This window comes from Poecile atricapillus, chromosome 6, assembly GCF_030490865.1.
Source record: "Poecile atricapillus isolate bPoeAtr1 chromosome 6, bPoeAtr1.hap1, whole genome shotgun sequence".
Lineage (NCBI taxonomy): Eukaryota > Metazoa > Chordata > Aves > Passeriformes > Paridae > Poecile > Poecile atricapillus.
Window position 1 is genome coordinate 3,612,501 of NC_081254.1, and position 20,148 is coordinate 3,632,648.

The window sequence follows — 20,148 nt, forward strand, 5'->3', positions numbered from 1 at the left end:
GGTGTGTGTGTGTACATTCAGTGCAAGGTGTGTGTGTACATTCAGTGGAAGGTGTGTGTGTACATTCAGTGGAAGGTGTGTGTGTACATTCAGTGGAAGGTGTGTGTGTACATTCAGGGGAAGGAAGGTGTGTGTACATTCAGTGGAAGGTGTTTCTGTACATTCAGTGGAAGGTGTGTGTGTACATTCAGTGGAAGCTGTGTGTGTACATTCAGTGGAAGCTGTGTGTGTACATTCAGTGCAAGGTGTGTGTGTACATTCAGTGCAAGGTGTTTCTGTACATTCAGTGGAAGCTGTGTGTGTACATTCAGTGGAAGGTGTGTGTGTACATTCAGTGCAAGGTGTTTCTGTACATTCAGTGTTGGGAAGGTGTGTCTGTACGTTCCCAGTTTGCTGTGTGTGCTGTGCAGCCCTGGCCCCAGTGTGAGGCAGGAGCACATCCCTGAGCTCCAGGAGCTGGGCACGGCTCCCAGCTGAGGTTCTGCTGGGATCCTGAGCCTGGGCCATGGTGCTGCTGCTGGCCTGAGGAGCTGCTTGGCCCTGCTCTTGGCTTCCCCAGAGCTGCTGCTTTGGAACAAACACTGACACACATCTGAATTACCTCCTGCCTTTTCCCCTCCAAGAGGATACAAGACACAGGCTTTTTATGCACCTCATTTAGTCATCTGTTAATGCTTCAAATCCTTAGAATAAAAGGCTTCCTGGAGGACTGGAATGATCATTTCTGTTTCTAGTCTGCTCTGTCAAACAACAGAAGTTCAAAAAAGGGAAGAAACTTGTAATAGCATGATTTCCTTCAATGCAACTTGGTGGTGTACTTTGAAATTACTGATTAAGTTTTAATGTCAGTAATATTTGAGTGGTTTAGGTTGTTATTAATAATTGACCTTAAGTACCTGCAATGAGCTGCTCAATTTCTAATCTGAATTTATGAAGCCTTTAATAATACTGTGCTGGAAAGCAGTGATGAAAGGGAAATAAAGCATATGCTTCCAATCTTCTCATAAACCATTTTTTCTGCAGAGAAAATATGGGGTTTTTTGGTAAGACTCAGTTCTTAAATGATAAAGAAGAGGCATTTTATGGGCATTGCATTTATATAGTTGTCTCACATTTTTGTTTTTTACTTAAATTAGCCTTCTGTCACCACCCACTTACCAGTTAGAGTGGTATTTTTGAAGGGAGATGTTCTCCTCAGTTTCCTAATTAAAATCAAAGAAAGAAGAATGCACTTCTTTGGATTATTGTTTTGGTTATTTTTTATGTGTTTTAATAAAAGATCTAGCTTCACAGATAGGGAGCATTGGGCACAGTATTACATCAATATAGGTGCAGCTGAGATGGTCTGAAAACACCAAGGATGAGTACATTTGTCCTGATGGTGTGGAGTTACTCACTGGAATGTGTTCAGGTATTAATCTCTAACAGCTCATGGTGCTGTGACAGCCTTACCCCTGCTCTGCACTGGTGCTCCACTCCTCACTTCTCCAGCATTAAAATCAGGGGAATGACTCCTTCCTTTCACCCTTCAGTTTTCCTTTCGTATAAAGCCCACACCTGGGGCTCTGAGGCTCTGTCCCCTGGGTGTGCTTGTTGAGCAGGGTGGGATCCTTCAGTGGTGCTGTTACACTGACTGTAATCACACAGTAATAATAATAATAATAATAATAATAATAATAATAATAATAATAATAATAATAATAACAGATTCTCACTTCATCAGCGCTTGCCTTTGCTGCTCATTGTTGGGAGGGTGATTCTCTTCAGTGTTTTAATAAACCCCTGTTGACATTTTTTCACAACTCTTCAGCTCCTTGTGAGGATCCCTTTCCCACAGCTGCCACACTGGGCTTTTATTTGAGTTGCAGCTTATATTAGCTGACGAGATTTAGGGATTTTGTATGTAAATCAACCAATTACTCCACCTCTTTCCCCTTCCCCAGCGTTTGTGCCCTGGGAAATGGACGGCACTTTCTCAGGGGAATATTTAATGGTGTTAATTTTCAGAAGCAGAGCAAGGACAGATGCTTAGAGCTCCCCCCATAAAAAGTACACAAAGATGGATTTGTCCTTAGCATGCAGGCAGTCCTTAGACAGTCAGTGATGCAAGTTCATAGGCAGTGATTTCTGACCATATTTCTACTCCTGCTTCCTAGCAGGCAGATCATCAGTGAAATATTTAAAGATACAGAAAGAGTACCTGCATAAAAAAATAAAATGAATGCTAGTGGCTTGAAATGAAAATGATTTGTTTATGCTCTTTCACAGTAAAATATGTTTTAATTTTTTCTCAGCTGCATTGCTGCAGTGATTTGAAAGCCAGATCAAGTTTACCAGGGGCATTATTATAAAACTAGAATTAAAGCTCAGCCTACTCAATTTATCTGTATCATAAAGCAGTCAAAAATGCTGATGGCAGTTGAACTATTGATAGTTTATCAAGTTTTATGGACTAATGGAATGTAGATCACCAGTGCTTGTGTTAATAATGATTTTATAGCACTGTTTTTAAACAAAGGCAATGATTAAAGAGTGTTGGTTAAAAAACGTGTCTGATAGTTCTCCAGAAAATATTTCTTCTTTCTTCTTCCTTTTTAATTGAACTGAGAAGCTCTAAGAGTGGCAGTTTACTTATGGAAGGAGAGAGTGTCAATAACCATAAACTGGAGAGCAGCTAGTAAACATGCATGGATACTTTTAATGAATTCTTGATTGCAGAGTGGCCGAGCTTTGCCTCTGGATGCATCCTGCCCCCAGCTGCAAGATTGTACAGCCCAGCAGCCACACTGACCTGCTCTAAACTGCAGAGCTCGTTGTTTTGCAGTCAGATGGCACTGAGCTGACATTTGCTGGAATACACAGAGTGTGTCTAAGTGTGACACACAGCAGGATTTGCAGGAGGATTGCTTTGGCTGGTTTTTGTCACTCATCCTGAAGGAGGTCCCATTTTCAGAAGTGGCTCAGCTGGGAGATCTGAGATCTGCATTATCGACTGCCCTGAACAGTGTGAAAAACGAGGTTCACATCATTTTTATAGAATTTAAAAGTTTAATAAAAAAAAAGACAATTAGGAGAAAAAAATAAAGTATTCAGATACTGCATTCAGCCAAGAGAGCACACCTTACTGACAAAGGATTGTCCCTTAAAAATAGAACCCTACTACATATCCATAAATTCTCACACATATTCACACATTCTTCTTAGGATCTTTGGTGTTCTTCTGTTTAGTTTTCTCTTGCCCCTTTCCCAATAGATCAATCTTCTTGGCACCATCGAGATTTACATTCCCTGATACCAGAAATGCAATAAATTCCTCCCCCAGAGTTCTGGTCACTGCTGTCTTCATCTGGATAAGATAGTTTACAAAAGGAAAAAAGGTCTCCAGCTATCTTTGTCAGTCTTTGGGTTATACAGACAAAAGCAGTTTTTATTTTAATACTATGCCATAGCCTAACATATATGTATTATACTACTATTTCTAAGTTTCATCAATAACAGAAATAAAGAAGACTGTATTATTACAGCTAAATTTTCTAATCTTATACATATAATATTCATTATAATATTTGTGAAAAGCCAATAATATGATATGCATTTATAACAACAGGAATGGTGCTGAGAAGACAAAAGTTGTGCCATGGCTGCCCAGGTCAGGCCTCTCATGCAAGGACAGCTGAACATGGACAGGTTGCAGTGAAATCCCTTTGCAGGGCCAGAGGTGCAGCTGCAGGGAGTGTGTGTGAGCCAGAGCCTGTTCCCATCATGTCACAGCAGTCACAGGACTGCCAAGCCTCGGGGCCCTGGCACAGGTGATCACAAACACCACATCAGGCAGCTGGCCTCAGTCAATGCTTTCAGGAAACCCAGATTCTGTTACTAAAAGCCAGAAGCTGGAATTCTCCAAAGCCATCTGAATAAGATGAAGCACAAGACTCGTCTGGGTTGCTGTCTGAAATGGAGACGGTGGAGCTGAGTCACTGAAACCCTTTCTTCTGGCTGTCACCTTGTGTCTCACAGTGCTGAGTAGAGCATTGTTTCATCTCTTCTAAGTGGGAGCTTGCTAATAGCTTGTAAGAATCAGTTCTTGTCATTTTACTGGCATGGGGGAATGTGTTACTACCTTCAGGCCTCTCAGCTGTGGTTTGTATTGTACCCTTTTTTTCTTGGCTAGGCAGGAAATGCACCTTGGCATTGAGAAAAATTCTTTTCATGCAGAAGTAGTTCTTGTAAAATTAATCTGAATTTAATATAAGGATAAGCATGTAGTTCATCAAATAGCATATTTGTCAGGGGCAAAGCTGGCTTGACTTAAGGAATTTTTCTTAATTTATTGGCAACTAACACAGACTTAATTAGTGATCCAAATATTGAGAAAAAAAGCCAAGCAATGTCTCCCCTAGAGAAATACTTTCCCTCCCCTCTCCCCAGGCTCAGGTTCAGCCCATCAGGTTTTCATGTGCCTTCCTCCTGCTGTTGCTGCAGGTGTTTCCCTTGGCTGTGAGCTGGAGGGGTGCTGGGCGCTGCTGGGGTGCTGCAGTCACCTCTGCCCCCGATGGGATGGGTGCTCCTGGCCGTGCCAGGGGCTCTGCAGAGCTGCCTGTGCCCGTGCTGTGGGCTGCAGGGAGTGTTCACCTCAGCCTGCCTGACACTCTGAAGGGCTTTTCTTTACTCTGTTGGCAGCTGCCTCGGCTTTCTCCTTGGTTCATGTGCCAGCCTCTTCTCCGCCGCGTTCTGGTGTTGTGCTGCTCAGTGTTCATCCTTGGAGGTCAGCTGGAGTGTGCTGCCAGGGCAGGAGGAGCTTTGCATTTCATTCACTGCTCCAGTTCTGAGGGTAGGAGTTCTGTGGAAACAGAAAGGTGAGAAAGACGTTTCAGGTGACATTAGCTGCTGTTGTACTGGCACAGCCTGGGTATGAAACCACCCAGTCTCCTTTCCTCTGTACCTGCTGGTACAACTTTCCTCTGTAACTTCAGAAACTCTGGAATAGCTTTCTTCCAATATTTTAAATCCTTGGAGAAAAATAATAGAAGGGATTGACTTATAGCTTTAAATTACTTAAATAACACCTGTTAATTTAAAGCTGCATTAAATGGCAGCATCCAGCAAGGGAAGAGCTCCCCTCTTCTCATAGCATATGCATTCTGATGTTTACTTCATTCTGTGTTTGCTTTTTGGTTCCCATCCATCATCTCCCATTAAATCACAGGTCTGAGAAACTGAACCTATGAGGCAACTTTAATGTTTTTCTTTTTTCTGTGTTGCTCACAGTAGAGGAAAGAGATGAAAAAACAAGTTGAAAACTCAAGTAAGCAAAATTCCTGATCCTTCAAAGACAGGGTTTTTTACTGAGTTCAAAGCATGCTGCATCAGACTGATGTTCAGCACAAGACACAAGTCTCACAGTTGTTGATGGTACTCCTTAAAGATTTCCTTGTGCAAATAGCTGAAGATGAAGCCTGAGCTAACTTATGTGATATTTTCCCATTAGTTTAGCTTTAAATAATTGAGGAGCCAGTCCCATAAAAGTCATTAAGTACCTAGGCCCATCACAACTCTTCCAAACACCACATTTTGGTGGGATGTAATCTAGGAAGTCTCTAAGTGTTGACAGGTCCCTGGGTGGTTTATTGGAGCTTCCAGTCAGAAGCAGAGGTGCCTGAATCAGTGTTGTCAGCTCAGCTGGTGCCTGCTGGGACCAACATCTACACCTTGACCTTAGACCCAGCAATCACAACTGCTGTGAGTCCAGGGACAAGGCTGTAAGGGGGTTGCAGTCAGGTGTTTTGAAGACATTTTCCCCTTTTTTTCTGTTTTTAGTTGGTTTTATTAGGTTAAGGATATAAAACCAGGAAAGATCTCTTGTGTTTTGTTATCTGTACAGTAAGAGTTGTAAGGACTGGTTGTGGAAAGGGCGTTAGAAACCAGGGGATGGATGAATTTTCTCAGGCTGTCCTGGATATCATTCTTTTGTTAAAGGAAGCTGACTGTTTGAAATACACAGTGAAATTTTGCAAAAGCAGAGTGCTGGGTGGATTCCTATCCTTTATGCAGTGTCCTTTAGGGCTCCCTGGGTCCTTGCAGGCAGGGGGATGCTGCTGTTGGGATCCCAGCTTGCACAGCTCAAGCTGTTTGCCTGCAATAACTCAATAATGTTCCCTCACCTTCCATTCCCACCCAAGCCTTCTGTGTTGGTTTGTGGGGTACATCAAGTGACTGCTCAGGCTGCTTTTTTAGGAGTTCAGGTTTTTCATGCTGTATTGCATTTTTATGCTTTCCTAAGTTTTTTGCCTTTAGTGTGGCTGTGAACTGATGAAATGTAGATAACTCAGGATTGTGGATGACTTCTGATTTAACAGAAGGTGCTTGTGATTTATTGATGTTGTTCATGTAAGGTACTGAAGGGTGGTTTCTTACAGATCTAGTTATGTTGTCTCAGTATTTATCCAGCAGTTAACTCCAAGTTCAAGTCTGTCTTAACACCTGTTTGATGATAGGTACTTGCTAAAAATACTTAACAATAAACCTCTGCTAAGCAGTAGCATTGCTAAGCAGGATGGGTTGGGATGTTAAAGGCAACTTTAATAAAAAGTGAACCAAGGAAAAAAGAACAAAACATAATAAAGCCCCTAGAAGTGATGGAGGGGTATTTATTGGAATTAATGGCATGATATTTGTGCATTGATTACGGTGTAGTGTCACACGGATCAGGCACATGCCAGAGGTTGTGTGTGTCAATACAGGGGATTTGAGGGATCTCTGTAAAGTGTTAAGGAGTCAGCCCAGGAAACCTTCTAAGAACAACAAAAAAGTCCCCAGCTGCCTGCTGAGCTGAGCTGCAGAGGTGAAACACCCAGCTTAGAGCTGCTGTTGGTGTAAAAGTGGGTTTGGATAAGGTAAAAGTCCCCAGCTGCCTGCTGAGCTGAGCTGTGGAGGTGAAACACCCAGCTTAGGGCTGCTGTTGGGGTGAAAGTGGGTTTTCCTCAGTGTCACCTGTGCTCACCTACTGTGAGACACCAGGGCCTCTTGCAGCATCTTCTCCTGCTTGGCATTTAAGTGCCTGTGGTCACACAAACCGTGCTGACTTGTTACCATTTCCTACATCACAAGTGCTCTTGGTGAGAGGGGAGAATGGCAGGATGCACTCCTCCGGCTGATTCCACTGTTAAAAGTAATTAATAGAGAGCTTCCAAATAACCCAGAAAATGAGCTGTGAAGTTTGCAAGGCACAAGTGCTTTCTGAATGTCTTTGTGTTTATGAAGGTGCTTCTTATGGGGAGGAAATCCCTCAAGAATGTTAATAGCCTTATGCTGTTATTAATGCAAATATATCTCCTCCTCTTTTTCTTTCTCAGTCTCTTTTTGTCTTGGGCTGTGAAGTTTTATTAAGAACTGAAATACATTTTCTAAAGATTTTGCTAGTTCCATGGGTGCCTAGAGACTTTCTGTGTCATTGCCTCCAACAATTTAATCAATATAATAGTACTTTCTGGGGTCTTCCAAATGTGTAACCGAGGTGAATTTATTCCAAGTGCATTTTGATTTGTATCGTGCATCCTTACCTGAGTGATGCGTTTCAAAGGTGAGGATGCAGGTGAAGAAAGGATTGTGGGGTTGCCTTGGTTTTGTATATCCTTTATTTCTACAAAGAAATTCCAGTGGAGGAAAATACTGTAGATAGTATTTAGAAACTAATTGAAATAATAATTTGCTGTTTGGTTACGGCTGTTTAAGAATAAGTTGGCACAGCTCTCTTTGGCCCAAAACAAACACCTGTGCTTACAGAGCTGGGCTTTGCTCTGGCTAAACAACATTCCAGTTCCCCCTGGCCTGGGAAACTGGGGAGCAGCTTGTTAGATTTGTGCTCATTCCATGTTGAAAAAAGCTGGAACACCCAGGGGATGGTGAATGAATTACAGTGGCTGGTTCTGACCAAAGTCTCACGATAGAAGCAGAAAGTCTGACTGTCAAAGTAAATTATTCAAATACCTGCTGAAGGCTTTAAAAAATGTATGCAACTCTGAAGGTTTGTTATGACAGATAATATGGCAAATAATTTCTGTAGTGTGGGTCCTTGGAAAACAAGTTGTGGCTCATCCAATATCCTTAGCAGGGCGAGGCAGTTTTGGTTGAAGAGGGGTGATTTACGTTCCTGTGGCTGCAGGAGACAGAAGCTCCACGCAGGGAGCGCATGTGTTCAGCAGGGTGTGTTACTGAGGAGCTCAGCAGCAAACACAGGAGGAACACTTGCTGCCAGCACCGTTCTTCTGCACCTCCCCACACTTCCTAAAGCAAACACAGCTGGAGCTGCAGAAATGCCCTGCTGGCTCTATGGTATATGGGGCCTTTCTATGATTGATGGACAGATGGATTCTGTACTGTGTGTTTCCATGGCTGAAATAACGTGGAATTCCCTAGACTCAGCATTTGGTCCATATGCATTCTTTTTTTTTTCACACAGTACTATTCCAGGAAGGAAACTGCTCTCCTACTTCTTATTCATCAAATAAGACTTCCAAAATTTAGTTATTATCAGGAATAACTTTATTTTTCTTTTTGTTTTTAAATTCAAGCAGTCTGTATGCTGGTGGCCTTGCACCTTTGCAGAACACAGTGTTTGCAAAGTGACCGTCAGCAGACCTAAAATCAGCATTGACATTGATAAAATTATGTCAGTAGACACAATTATTACAGGATTATATGGATTATATTACACAGGATTAATTAGAAAGTTTGGCTTCTAGAAAATCACTTTGTATATTCTTTCACTGGCCACGTTAACATTCTTAGTGAGAATTCCATAGGGCTGCTAGCAAACACTTCCCATTTGGAGGTGGCTTACACTGCCACACTCCTTTTCTGTATGTGAGTTATCATTTCTGCTTCCAAAATGAACTAAATAATGTTCCTAAGCTTGGGAAGTTTGTCCATGGGGAAGGACAGTTGCTGAGCCATTGCCTGCTCTCGTGTCTCAGCACCAAACACAGTCACTGTTCAGAGCCAGAAAACAGGAGAATCCTGCCCTGGCTGCAGTGCTTGACTCCAGGCTGAACATCTGGTCACATCTGCTGGGGCTTAGCTGGCAGGTTACAGGTGTGATGTGAAAGCTGTTGTGCAAGGTGTGTCACCTGTGCTGACTTGAAATAAAGCTGTTGCCAACAAGTCGTTAAAAAACCCCTCGGCTTCGCTCTGGATCTCTCTTTGAGGAGCACTGAAGTTCAGGATAATCCAAGGAGGAATGATAGTCTTTTAGAAGTGGTGTGTGAGGGAGAAGGAAACGAAGGGACTTACTCTTTGTTTATTCTCCTCAAGATCAGAATCTATAATTTATTAGTCATAATAAAATAAAGGTAGAAAAACTCCGCAGAGCATTCTGACAAGACTTTAACCAGTGAGACTCTCATTACAGTAAAACATAGGAGAGCTAGAAGTATAGGGAAAAGAAAGGATTGTTCAGAAACAAATCCCTACATTGTGGGGGAGAAGGAGTGTCAATATGAATGAGGTTGGGGAAGAGGATGGTAGGTGATGGCAGCTCCCACAGCTCACAGTCCTTGAGGAACAGGCAGAGTGAATGTGTTCATCCAGCTTCTGGCTCTGCACGTTCCTTTGGGGCAGCATGAACAGGAGTGGTTTTAATAGATGCAAAGGTGATGGTTTAGGAGGATAATATAGACACAGTGCTTATTTTATAGCGATTTCATTTTCCTGCAGGTTTGCAAAGTCAGTGCAGTACTTTGCTGTGCTCCCTACACAGCACTCATGTTTCAGCTTGAACTGTTCCTGGGGGAATGGAGCTTATTGATGCCAGGCTTTCAGTGGTGTAAACAAATCACACACAAACATTTGTTCCACGTCCAGGAAATATGGCACATGCTATTACAGCCTAATTTAAAAGGAGTTATTAATAACTAAAAACTGCCCATCATCATTTATTCCAGAGCTTAATGGAGGATAAATGCTTGGTATCACAGAGATCTGGCTCCCATTTTGCTGTCAGTTTGTATATGCAGCAATTCAGCCTCGGGTGACAGTGAGTTTGTGGGGTGGAGAAGGGAACAGTAATTTGAGTTTTAAAAAATGTTTTAGGTAATTTAAGATCTCTTGTTATTAGAACGAGCTAAATTCAAATAGATTCATAATCTGAAAATAATCTCTCACAGTGGGGACCTAATTTCAGTAATATGATAGAGAACTTTTATTGTACTCCTTAAGGCAAATTCAATGAGAATTTGTGTTAAAGTCTATTTTTCAAGTGCATTGGTCAGGGTCCCACCACCATTAGTGGCTGTACACAGAGCAGAGTCATTTCTTTGGTCACCCATCAGCACTGCTGAGCAGTTACATTCAATTTCCCTTTCAGCTGCTCCTGCAGTGACCTTAGCCTGGATGTATCTGCTGGCTCCTGAAGTGTGTGAGGTGAAAGAGGAAAAGGAAGGAACGCTGGTGTGTTGAACCCAAAGAGAACCATCCAGCTCAGCATTTGTGGCTTATGCCTTTCCTGTGCTTGCTGTCACTGGTGCTGCTGACAGCTTCTGCCAATGCTTCATTCATTACTGTGAGGTTTCAGCTATATCTGGACACACACACTGGTGGTGTCTTGGGGAAGGACAGGACTTGTTCAGGTTTACTTTGGGTAAGCCTTTCATCAGGCTGCTTTCATTTGAACCTGCCTTTGCTCTGTATTTTATGTGTGTAGTGAGACACTCAGATACTCGGGAATCTTGGTGTAAGACCTAGTTTGTATGAAACTGGGAATTGTGACCTGTTGGATATCAAAATGTGAAGTCTGTCTGCTGGAAGTGTGTTTGCACAAGCTGGGTGTGACAGAGGTGTCACAGAGCAGCTATCAGTGACACATAGGGGATCTCCAAAGTCATCCTGACATACTGATTATTTCTGAAAGCCAGGTCATTTTCATAGAAACTGGGACAGCAGAGACAGGGCTCCGTGAAAAGAAGGAGCTAGAGGGATTGTCAGTTGTCTGTCTGAAAAGTAAAACATCTGTCTTTGGTTTGAACTATCTGCTCAGATCCTGGAAATTAGTTGGGTGTTTTTTCCTGGATTTCTGCTCATTTACATCGTCATGTATTTCCTTGAAATCAGCCATATCATCTTCTTGTGGTTAGCTGTGGTAGATTCAGTCATGGCCCCTGGAGCTGCTTTCAGGTCAACAGGAACATCTGGAATGTGAGGGGGAAACCAGCCTGTGTACCATGTCTGTGCCATGAGCAGTGACAAGGAGTGTGTTTCTGAGCTCCTGAGCCATGCACACCTTTGAAGATCTAAACATTTAAACACTGATAGCAGCACAAGAGCTTCCGTTCAGTCATGGAAGATGCACAAATGCATTGTGGACAAAAGCCAGTGTGAAGCTCCTTGGACAGGAGGTTTACAGCTCGAAGACAGAAGCTTTCCAAGTGTGATGGGTAAAATGCAGCAGCTCACTCCCTCACCCCAGTGGGGCAGGGGGAGAATTGGAAGGGCAGAAGGGAGAAACCCTGTGGGCTGATGAAGTCATTTCAACAGGCAGAGCAGATCTGTGCACCCAAGGAAGGCAGAGCAGGAGTTGATTCCCCACTTGCCATGCTTGGGCAGGTGTTCCTCCATCCCCAGGAGAGCAGGGCCCCAACACGTGTGACAGTGACTCAGGAGGACAAACTCCATCACCCTGGATGTCCTCCTTCCTCCTCCTCCTCCTCCTCCTGCCCCAGCTCTGTGTGCTGGGCACGGCCCCACAGGCTCTGGGACATCCCTTGGGTCACTTGGGCTCAGTGTCCTGCCTGTGTCCCCTCCCAGCCCCTCGCTGCTGGGCTGGGGCCAGGGCCAGAGGAACAAGACATCCCTGTGTCACCAGCACTGCTGGCAGCACACAGCCAAAGCACAGTGCTAGACAAGCTGCTCAGAGGAAAATCAGCCTTATTCCAGCTGAAAGCAGTGCTCCAGGAAAGAGGGCCCAGGAGCTAGTGTGAGTTACTTACTCAGGGGAAACATGCAGCAGGAAATGTTCATCACCACGTCCATGGAGAGTCTCCTCAGATCTGCTTGTTGAAAATAACAGTTCAATCCATTCTTCAGTGTGCAGGTTCCAAATCGGTGCAGGAGACAAATCTGTGTTTACTGGTGATCTCGAGCCATTCTCACCTTATCCTACATCTTCTTTCTCCTCATAAATCCCCAGCTGCTCCTTGTTCAAAGGGCACTCCTTCAGGCTGTGCTGTTTAACACTGACAGTGTGTGCTGCCTTGACTGCAGGAGGGTGTTGTCAGAACTTTCTTCCTATAATTATCAGAAAATTTAGCAGCCTCAGAGGATGTCCTCTGAAAAATTTTCATTTCCAGTGGCTGTGTATTACCAGCCTGTGCCTGCTTGCCTGTTCTGATTAAACATGGCACCTTGAGGCTCCTTCTGTTAAAGTTTAGTTAGGAATTACTGCCTCTGAGGATATACAGAGTTTTTCTTCAGCTATCCTGACTTCTCTAGTAGCATCAGCTTTTGTTACAGAGAGAAGCCAAGCAGAGTGAGCAGCTTGGAGCTTCTGTTGTCACCTCCTGGTGAAAGCCTTTACTGTCTCCTGCTTCCCACTTCATCACTAACATTCATGCTGGCCACCATTGTTTCTGGTACTAAAGACCCAATCCAATCTAATTCCAGCAGGAATGAGAACGGTCTCCAGAGACCAAGAAAGACAACTTAACATACACATTCAGGGCTACTCTGCAGAGTGGGTATGGCTCTGAAATCACAGCAAGACCCACAGCTCCTGCTTCCAGAGAGTGCTTTTGCCTTTGAATTTCTGTCCCCATTTCAGGTGGAGCTGTGCCCCCTTGGGAGGGAGCCCCCATTCCATTCCCAGGTGCTTGAAGCTCTGTGCTCTGTGGAACATTGTCTACCCCTAATGAGACCATTAGCAGCATTCCCAGAGATTGTCAGGGGAGAAGCCTCTCTGCAGTTCTGCTCTCTTTCCAACTGTTCTGTTCCTCTGGCCTAGCACCTTCTTAGCATGTGCTCCAGGAATTGTCACTGAGTAAATAATGGTCTGCTGTCATCAGTCCTCAGCATCAAATACCTCAGCAGTGAGACAGAGCTGCCAGGGAGCTGAAAGCTTTTAATCCTACACACAGATCCACCACCCATAATTTCAGTCAAATGTCTTTTCAAGGATAGACTGACAGATTTAAATCCTAATGGCAGTCTATAAATTCTGCAAGACAGGCTTTTAATATCCTAGTCTATGGCTATACTTTGTAATTCTTGAGAATATTCAATCTATTCCTCCTTCCTCATCCCCTTTCTAAGAAGCCATCACAGGATCTTGAAATCCTATCATTATTTTATCCAGTTGCTATAAAATGAATCTCCTATACACTATGCAAATGAGTTTTTCAGAAACTTCTCCCCATTTAAAAGAATGAAGGCTAGAAAACATTTTGAATTTTTTGATGCAAAACTTTTTATTTGGCGTGGTGTCCCTCTGGGCAGCAATTGTCACTTGTCAGGCTGTAGGGTGCAGACACCCACACCACACCACATCACTGCAGCCATTCTCAGCAGGTAAGAACCAGTCTTGGGGAGTTCCAGGGCCTTCTGGAGGAGTTTTCTGTAGCTCACCTTTAAAGATGTGCTGTTCCAACAGACCCCTGGCTCTGGGGTGAGCCAGGGCCAGCTTTACCTGCTCAGGTGCAGGAGCAGAGCATCGCTTCTGCCTCTGCAGCGAGCTCAGGGTGGTGTGGGATCCTCAGGCCTTGGTGTAACACACTAAAATGATTCTGGATCCATAACCTGGAGCAGGATTCCTTTGCCAGTGTCATTTCCAGGCCTGCCCAAGTTCTCCAGCTCATTCTGCCCCCAAACAGCAGTGGAAGCTCCCTCAGGATCCAGCTGCAGGCACAGTGAGATGGAAACGTGGCACAGCCTGCCCAGCTCCCCTCAGCCTTTGAGATAAACACTGACTTGCTGCTGCCAGGACCCAGAGATTCCAGTCACAGTTATCTGTGTGCAGAGTCTTTGGGAACAAAGCACTGAGCAAATCACTCCTTTATTTCTGTGATTATTCACTTGGACTTTTAAACTAATTTATGTGGAGTGCTTTGAAATAATTCTGTGTTTACTGTTCATTTTCTCTCCTGTGAATTCTCACAAGTAGCCTGAGCAGGATCTGACTGTGAACTACAAAATATGTGTATCAAAATTCCCACTGCTCTTGTTATCTAAACTATTCAGTGAGGAACAGAATACCATTTAATTTCACAAGTGATGGTAAAGAATCTGTTTGTGAAGATAATTTTGGAATGTGTTAGGCAAATTAATGCTGGTTAATAAATCTATTCAATACTTTTTCACTAGATGTGAGTTTCATCACATTTATGAAATGACTCCTTTCAATTTCTAACAGTTCCAGTAAGAATTGGGTCTGTGTTAACAGAATTGGCTGCTGAGGCCATAGACAAGAACCTAGACCAGTTTAGTCTCAGCCTCCCCTGTGTAACACTGACTTTAGCACCAGCTTTGTTAGTCTTGAGACCATGCTTTTACTGTGTGTTCATTAACTGCATGGACCCCTGTTTTCCATGTCATTCTTGTTAGCACTTGAGAAAAAAGGACATTTTAAACAACAATGTGCTAAAATATGAATAAATTATTTCTCCAGAGCTAGGAAAAACAGCAGAGCTTATAGTAGATGCTTTCTCAATACATCTTCACATTTAAGAATGTTGAACCCTATTAAAAAGCCAATGGGAATTTAGATTGCCAGACCTCTCAAATAATTTTTAAAAATCCTTTAATATATACATATGTATATATATATACCTATGCATACCTTGTATGGTTTTCAATGAAACATTATTATTATTATTATTATTATTATTATTATTATTATTATTATTATTATTATTATTGAAACATCATGATGATGATGATGATTATGTACTTGAGCAGTGTTAAGCTGACCCACTAAGTTCATTAGGAAGGACTTTGCTTAGTTACTGCCTGATCTGTTCCACTGAAATATTCTTTGACTTCTGTCCAAAAGAGAAAGCTGTTTAGTACATTACATACAGAATTTCAGTAAGAAATGAGAATTTAATGAGGTGTCATGAGAAATACAGGGGGGGTTTATACACCATTACATGAAATAGGATTAATAATTTTAGGAAATGACCTACAATTATGTAGAAATACAGGAAGCAGGCTCGGGGTGAATTGTTGAAGAAAAGCAGCCTCAACAAAAGTGATTTTTTTGTTTTGTTCAGGAAGCTGCTACTTAAAGTAAAACACTTTGCTTTTAAAATTCAGAATTACATTAATGCTCCCTGCGTGTTCACTGTAGCAGTAAATTACAAAATTTATTACAATTTAGAGTTAAGAAAACAATTTGTTTTTGAGGTATGGTAGGAAGGAGGCAGTGATAAAGAAAATAATGAGTTCATGCAGTATATATGTATATAACACAGGGGTAGCACTGCAATGCCTGCCCATCAGTACACAGCAGCACTTGCACGTGGTAAACACTGGAGTTTGGAGGCCACATTCTGACTGGAGATTGAAGTTTGTGGCACTGTCAGTTTTACCCCCACTGGCAGATAAGCTGCTTCTACCTTTGAAGCCAAGTTCTGATTTTTGGATGAATTTTCACTCTGCTGCTGCCCCATGTCGCCGTGTCAGCTGTGGCTGTGCACAGCTCGCTGTGCTCCCCTTACAGAGCAAAGTTTTGTGCTAAGAGACATTCCATGAACCTCATGCATGTGTGGAATTCAGGAAGTGCAGCTTGAGCTGTGTCACAGGTGTGCTGCTGGAAATCTCGTGGAATTCTGGAGCAGCAAAAGCAGAGACCTGGTGTGAGTTCAGCAATGGCTCAGGACTGATCTGGAGCAGCTCTGCCAGTCCCTCTCTCACAGCTGACACCACTACAAAAACACTTCCATGTTTTCATGGAGTATTCAGCTGACAGTTCTTGCCCTTTCTTCTTTCTCCTTCTGAATGTCTCTCATATTTTTTACACAAAACTATTTATTCCATAGCTCCACTCTGTGGAGTTTAATGTCTCTCCTTACCTTACAACAGCATCTAGAAATACATTTTTTATATGCAGAACCTTGGAGGTGTAAAAAAAGAACTGCAAAACGTAACTCTGTTCCTTTTCTGGCTGATTAAAAGCACAGCAGTAGGAGTTAGCTGGCTAAGAGCAATCATTAAGGATTTCTTTTTAAGAGTTTCAGAAAGAGTTTCTTTGGATTCATTTTCACTTAGAGGAGTCTGTAATTTACCTCTTCAAATCAAACTTCAGAGGGAAATAAATAAACAGTTGAAATGTGCTCTTAGAAACTACTTTTTAGTACTTCTGATTTTGCTGCAGGTGCATCTATAAATGGAAAAATGAGATTCAAAGGCGTGATGTTTAAATGTCAGTAGAGTTGGGAGGCAGTGTGATAAATGGGATTGTTGTGTGTGCTGTGGGAACTGTCTCATCCAGCCTTTCTCCTGTTCTAGCACAGCTTTGTTCTGTCGTCCTGCTTTGTGCTGTTAGTTATATTGGTGTCAGTACTCCTCTGTTTATCACAGACCTGCTACCTGGCTTCCAGTTTGGTGGCTGAATATTCAAGCAGCTGTTGGGATTTGGGATTCCAGATACAGTGCTGTGCTAATGCAAAGTATCTGTTTTTGCTTGAATTCACTGCTTTTACAGAAAGGATATACTTAATCAGCAAACTTTGAAATTTGAGAGTGTCTCAGCTGCTAAGAATTGTCCCATATTTTTACTGCTATTTAACTTGTTTCCTGGTGATAATTACTCTTCTCATCCTTTACATTGAGACTATCCTGGAAAAATTTTAGTAGCCATATGCTGAACATGCTTTTCAACCCAAAAATAGCAATTCCAGCTTGGTTCCTTGCAGTTTCAGTAGTTTGTTTGTCCTGAGAGGAATCACTGTGTGTGGCTTGTCGCGCACACAGTCAGGAGCTCTTGGATGTCCCTGTGGCTCCTGCATATGCCTTCTCCAGGCTGGGAAGAATCCAGAATCCAGAATGCTTGCAGCACTGGGGGAAACTGTGCCTAGAAAATGAACAGATAGGACATAGGCAAAAATGGAGCTTGCCTCTGGTGTTAATTACCGATACAGAATTACACTTTGATTAGGAAGATGCAGTAAATCACTGTCAAGGCTCCATATTGAAGGCTATTGTTGGTAATTAATTTGATAACTAGGATGTGTTTCTTGCTCCTTGTTTGCAGTATGTTATCAGTAAGCTTAATAGTCTTTGATTCAAAACCAACTGAAAATCATTTTCTGGCCATATAAAACAGTTACTTCTTCATTTTTCTGATGTTAATCTCTCTTTAATGGCTTCTGTGGAAGGATGTGTTTCATCATCTAGCTGGTGGCCTTAAATAGATTTTCCATTTTTTCTTGAATCTGACTTAGAATTGAAGGGAGGGATTACATAAAGAAGGTTTTGACTTCTGCTAAGCTTCCTGTATGATGTGAAGTGACTGCAGCAATCCATTTACCTTTCCCTCATGTAGGATGAGTGTATCCACCTGTGGGGGCTGGCCCAGACTGGGCAGCAGGTGCCCCCCAGAACTCCTCCTCTGGCCCTGTCCTCCTCAGCTGGAGAGGAGAAGGAAATGCAGTCACAGGCTCCTGCTCTATCCAGTGCAAAACAGACTCAGCTGGGGGCAGTTGGTGTCAATCAGAGTAGGACTGAGAAGTAAAATTCCTTTCATTAATCCTGCCCTTCTTCCCAGGCTCAGCTTCACCTCTGAGTTCTCTGCCTGCCTCCCCACAGAGGCACAAGGGGACAGGAACGGAGGCACTGTCTGTTCTTCAAATGTTCCTGCTGCTCCTTCCTCCTCAGGGGAGGATTGCTTACACTCTTCCCTGCTCCAGCGTGGTTATTACAGTGTCAGTGCTGCCCCAGCTCAGGAAATCCTGACTGAGGCAGGGTTACATGGGAGAGAGCTCATTCAACACCCCTGTCCAGGTCTTGTATCAGGACATGGCACAGAAAGATTTCACATCTCAAATGCTCTCTACAAGCATGCAGAACTAGGGGAACTGCAACCAGAGAGATCATAAGCATTCCTTAGATTAGAAATTTGTCTAAATAATACTTAAAGTTGTTAATAATGTAAAAGCCTGACCTATGTAAGTTTGGCAGGAAAAGTGCTGAGTGTAGCAGTTTGAGGGAAATACCAGCAGTACAAGCAAATGAGATTTCAAAGGTTAGAAATGCATGTGCAGGACAGGAAATAGTAAGAAGCTTTAGTTTTTGGTGATGAGGACAGCTTTGTCAAGCAGTCCTTTCAGCCCCCCCAGATCACTTCCTCACCACAGGGGCATTTCAGTAGCCAAGGAGAGGATGGTTACAAACTTGTGGAATGCATTGTGGTGAGGTGTGGCAGGAGAGCTTGGTCACTGCAGTCCTTGTTGTTCATAGTGTGTAGGAACAGCGGTGTAAAGCCAGGCTGTTGTACCTGATACACATCATGTAAATGGCTCTGAAATGGAGATGGTTATTACTGCTGTGCTGAAGCTGGATTAAACCACGGTGTGGTGCTTTGCAGAGCGCTACACCCAGGATTTGCCATGCTCTCCTCAGTGAGGACTGTGCCACATGACAGTATAGGCTGTAAAAAACCCCAAACAGCTCAGAGAAAGAGCACATCATGTAGAGCTCTTTAGATCCTAGCTGATGTATTTTTCTTTCTCTTTTTCTAGGAAAAGTTACTGGATTGAAATTTCTCAGTATTCCATGACAATCCAGGAGCTCATTGTATGTAAAAGTGCATCCCTCAAAGAGCCATGGATGAACAAACTGTGAACAGGCAAAGGCTTCTTCAGAGCACCCAGCAGTCCCATCCTTCCTCTGCCTGAGCACGGCTGGCTCTGCTGCTCTGCTGCCTCGGGATCCTCCTGGGCCTTGGGAATCTGCCCGTGCCTCGGGATCTGCCTGTGCCTCAGGATCTGCCCGTGCCTCAGGATCTGCCCATGCCTCGGGATCTGCCCGTGCCTCGGGATCTGCCTGTGCCTCGGGATCCTCCTGTACCTCAGGATCTGCCTGTGCCTCGGGATCTGCCTGTGCCTCAGGATCCGCCTGTGCCTCAGGATCTGCCCGTGCCTTGGGATCTGCCCGTGCCTCGGGATCCTCCTGTGCCTCAGGATCTGCCTGTGCCTCAGGATCCGCCTGTGCCTCGGGATCTGCCTGTGCCTCGGGATCTGCCCGTGCCTCGGGATCCTCCTGTGCCTCGGGATCTGCCTGTGCCTCAGGATCTGCCTGTGCCTCGGGATCTGCCCGTGCCTCGGGATCTGCCTGTGCCTTGGGATCCGCCTGTGCCTCGGGATCCGCCTGTGCCTCAGGATCTGCCTGTGCCTCGGGATCTGCCCGGGCCTTGGGAATCTGCCCGGGCCTCAGGATCTGCCTGTGAATCCACCCGGGCCTCAGGATCTGCCTGTGCCTCGGCTGTCCTGGCCTCTAAGAGTTGGGAACTTGCCCTTCCCAGACCTGCTGCTCGCTCCCTCTCAGTAAACAGAAGTTCTCCAGTTCATCTACAGACACAAAGTGCTTCTCTATTGTTTCCTGTCAAGCTTCTGAAGGTTACACATGAACACTGAAACAAAACCATGCCAGCGTTAATGTAGCTCAGACTTCTTGAAGGCAAATGGCTCCAGAGCGTTGTTGGAGCTATCAGATATTTGTGTGCATGTTACAAAAGCTACAGCTCCTGAGGTGCCACTCTGGGGAGCAGCTGATGTGAAACACCTGAGCAGGGAGCCAGAGCCTGCTGGCCTCATCATCCTCCTCAGCTGTGCCTGAGCAGCAAAGGAGCAGCACCTGCAGCACAGCGGGCACAGCCCAGCCAGCCCCATTCCCAGGGAGACAAAGCACAAGGGAGAGGAGAAGGTAAAGCTCTGCTTTAGCTGCTGCCTTTGAATGGAGGAGAAGAGTTGTGAGAACACCATTTCACAGCGCTGCTTGGGCTGCCTCTAGCAGTCACTCCCAGTGAGGAAGAGGAAGGAGCAACACCTGTTGTAAATACAGGTGTTCTGAACTGGGACCTGGAAGAGCAGCTGCCAGCCTTGGGAAAACAAGGTAAGAGAACCAGAAATAAAATCACACAAACAGATGGGCATGGGGGCATGGAGTAGC